Genomic DNA, 3,961 nt, shown 5'->3' with positions numbered 1-3,961 from the left:
TCTCTCTCTCTCTCTCTCTCTCTCTCTCTTTCAGACAGCTATGAATACACGTGAATAATAAACCCCTTGTGTACGGGGGTCGCTGTGTTTGAATAAAGTCGCCCCTCCCCTCACCGTTCCACCCCGCTCCGCCCCGCCCCGCCTCACCCCACTCTGGTTCTAAAACTTTACCTCTCATTTTGGTAAAGTATGCCACAGAACTTGACTCCAGATTCTCAAAATATCTTACGTTATAATATTTTTTTTTCTACCTTAAGAAGAGTCGAAACAAAGACCCATGTTAGGATAGTCTCAGAGTCTTTCCCATATCCTTTAAAAAATACGATTGTCTTCTGTATTTTCACTGAGGTAGTTAGATACATTTTTTTTTTACGTCTCCAGTTAAAGGGGAAAAAGTGACTTCCGGTTTACTAAGAATCCAGGTTGTGTGTCGTATGTCTAGTATGTGTGGTTTTTAAGCAACTGTGTGATATTGAAGGATCATCAGAACAGCCACCTTAGTGTTTTAAAATAAGCAGTCCTACCCCCCACTACTTTAACTCTTTCAGCACGATGACTTAACCCTTTGATTACGATGAGTTAATCCTTCAGTATGATGACTTAACCCCTTGATTACGATAACTTAACCCTTTGATTACGACACCTTAAGCCCTTCAATACTATCAAATCACATATACAATTTATTAGTTTAACTCAGGTATTTAATATCCCTACAGGAGGTCTATTGATCGGCCTGGGCGTCTTCCACCTTCTGCTGCTCTACAAAATGAAACTGGAAGCGAAGGAAGCGTTACTGGAGGCCAAGGAAGATTCTTACGACAGGTGTGAGGATGAGGAGGTCACTCTAGAGGCATGAAGGTGTTTGTGTTTGGATTCATGTTCATTCTGTTGTTGTTTATCATGCTAATATATCTCATAGACTAATTAAATATAATGGTATTAGACACTATATATAGTTATGTGGCTTTAAGAATATTATCGTATATTGGGGATAAGGGGGTCGAGTGTGGATGTGGATATCATGTGGATACTAATCACCTCATTCTCCTCCCCCTCCCCCCCCTTCACTTTAAAGATAATGTGTATTTTTAAAGGCCATCTAGCAGTCTACCTGTAATAACATACGTGAGGTTAGGTTAGGTTAGGCTTAGTTAGGTTAGGTTACGTTAGGGTAGGTTAGGTTAGGTTATGTTAGGTTAGGTTACGTGAGGTTAGGTTAGGTTAGGCTTAGTTAGGTTAGGTTATGTTAGGGTAGGTTAGGTTAGAGAGTTTAATCTTCAGATATAGTAAAATAATATCTATCTATCTATCTATCTATCTCTCTCTACCTCTCTCTCTATCTAACCGTCTCTCTCCTCCTCCCACAGGTACGAGGATGAGATGGACGCAGAAGTAGCAGAAGGTGTCAACACAGCCGCCTCCTGCCACGACTCTACCCTGAAGATGTTGCCACGCCTCTCTGCCGCCCTCCTGGCTGACTACGCCTTCTTTGTTAGCCTCACAGGATGATCACGCCCACACTGACGCCCCTGGAGGATCATTACGCCCACACTGATGCCTCTGAAGGAGGATGACCACGCCCATATTAGTGTCTCTGGAGGATTAACACGCCCACAATGATAATATTATTGGATCATCACGCCCACGGAAGAGGATCATCACGCCCACGGAAGAGGATCTCACGGGTTAGAAACACAATGGTGAAGTAAACATGACCTACTGATAACCACACCACACCACACCACACCATAAAACAACACCATCCATCACTCGTTGACACCATACTGACACCATATCACCACTACACTAAACATACGGCTCCCTAGAAGACCCTAAAATAGCAGACACCATACTAGATGATGTCTATATAATGGTGACATAATAACACTACACTGACAACTATCACCATAACCCTTAAAAAGATTATCACACATAAATACACCTATAACAGCTGCACCATTCACTTCACCATAACAGTAGCACATATCTATAATACTTGCACCATACTTTCAACTGTCACGTACACTTAATATATTTACACCATACACTATCATAATAACACCCCAGATCTACAATATATACACCATACCTTTTACCATAATAGTCATACAATAATAATTACACCATACACTACACCATATCCTTACCAGGTTAGCACTGCATATTCACTCCCACTAGTCATATTAGCACCATTCTTCACCATACACACATCAGTCTCACACCATCACCTTACGTCATATTCACTATATCAATATTAGTTACTCACCATGATAAAGCACCATATTCACTGTATTTATTATTACACACTTATATAAACTCTATTGTTAGCACACACACACACACACACACACACACACACACACACACACACACACACACACACACAACACAAATTTTAACGAAAGACTAAAACGATAATAATTGTAATGAAAAAAAACAAAAAACAGACCTGCAAGTCACTCAATGTATGACATATATGAGTGTATGTCTCAATTGACTTTAAAGTGTGTTTTAAGTACTAAGTCAATATTCTACTCAGAGGTCTAACATGAACTGAGATAATGAGAAACATTTGGTGTCTAGATCTGTCGTGAGAAACAATAACAATTGAGTAGTAAAGACGGATTCATGTATAGAATTAAGACATGTTCCTCTAGGAGATACAACACAAGATATGTCAAATACTTCATAATGGGAATATAAACGATTGAGTTTAATACTTTTCTTAATGTTCAAGTGAAAATAAGAGAGGTGTCGAGAAGGGCCTTGGACGAGGTGTGTTACTGGCTAATTGGACCCCAGCCTCAAACCTAACCTGATGGGCCCCTAGTCCTAAGAGGCCAAGATATATTGGATTCTTACTGGTTAGGTTAGGTTAGGTTAAGTTATGTACTAAGTGTCCATTAAGACAGCGGGCCCATTTGACCACACACCACTGGGACGAGATATTTAATTCTCCAGTGACAAGTTTTACCACAGAAAGATGAAGTGATAAATGTACAGACACTATTAACGCACAGTCAGTTGTCTCTCTTTTTGCTTAACCTGTTCAGTATCGACACAGTCCACCTAGTTCTCTATATCACAAGTTTCTTATTTATTTTCTTTCTGTGAACCAAATTATCCATTGTTCATCATTCACCTGTTCCAAATTTGTAAATATATCAAAAGTTTTATAATTTCGATATGTAATTATTTCTTTATACTAGTCAAACAAACTCACATGTAATATAAGATTCCTGAGTAACCTTGATGCCATAAGAATCATTTATCATAAAGTAAATATTTTTGATTCTTTCGTTCAAGTTGGTTTATTAACTAATGTTCAAGATAATGATATTCTTCCCAAGTCACACTCAACTCTCTATTTGTATCTACAATAACGAATAAAAGTGTAATGTTACTTGTCATGTTTATCTTATCCTGTAGTGTTATTTGGTGTGTGTGTTTTTTTAGTAAACATCGCATTAACAGGGTGAAGCACTCGCTTGTTGCCATGGAGACAATTAACGAGAGAGAGAGAGAGAGAGAGAGAGAGAGAGAGAGAGAGAGAGAGAGAGAGACCAGTACAATACATGGTCTAGCTCTACCCGGTCAGTAATACTCTGTGTTAATTAATTAATTCCATCACATGGCAATTTACCAACTCAACTCAGACTAATGTAAACACACCATGTCGTCAAGTATAAACAAACACTACTTGTTCAACACCACTTGTTCAACACTACTTGTTCAACACTACTTGTTCAACACTAGAAAGAGAACGACGAGAGAACTGAGAGGGGTGAGAGAGGAAAGTGAGAATCTTGGAGTATTTCTCATATTATTTTTGAAGAAAGACTGAGACACGCCACCGACCCTTACCACAACCTCTTGTCTCGGCAGCGCCTTACAAGTCTCCTCACAAAGTTCACTCCAGTCTTCTATCTTATTCCTCAATCTTTTTTTTTTTTATTCACGT

General features: G+C 39.1%; 1 long non-coding RNA gene across 1 annotated transcript; it reads left to right on the top strand.

Moving 5' to 3' along the window:
* The first annotated feature begins 664 nt into the window (after positions 1-664).
* Positions 665-3,403, top strand: LOC121875126. The gene is made up of 2 exons (XR_006090553.1): positions 665-858; positions 1,368-3,403. It is a non-coding gene; the product is annotated as an uncharacterized LOC121875126 (long non-coding RNA).
* The last annotated feature ends 558 nt before the right edge of the window (positions 3,404-3,961 follow it).

The sequence above is a fragment of the Homarus americanus genome, unplaced genomic scaffold (genome assembly GCF_018991925.1).
Source record: "Homarus americanus isolate GMGI-L3 unplaced genomic scaffold, GMGI_Hamer_2.0 scaffold51859, whole genome shotgun sequence".
Taxonomy (NCBI): Eukaryota; Metazoa; Arthropoda; class Malacostraca; order Decapoda; family Nephropidae; genus Homarus; species Homarus americanus.
The sequence above is the reverse complement of the archived record's forward strand: the minus strand, read 5'-3'. Positions and strand labels throughout refer to the sequence as shown.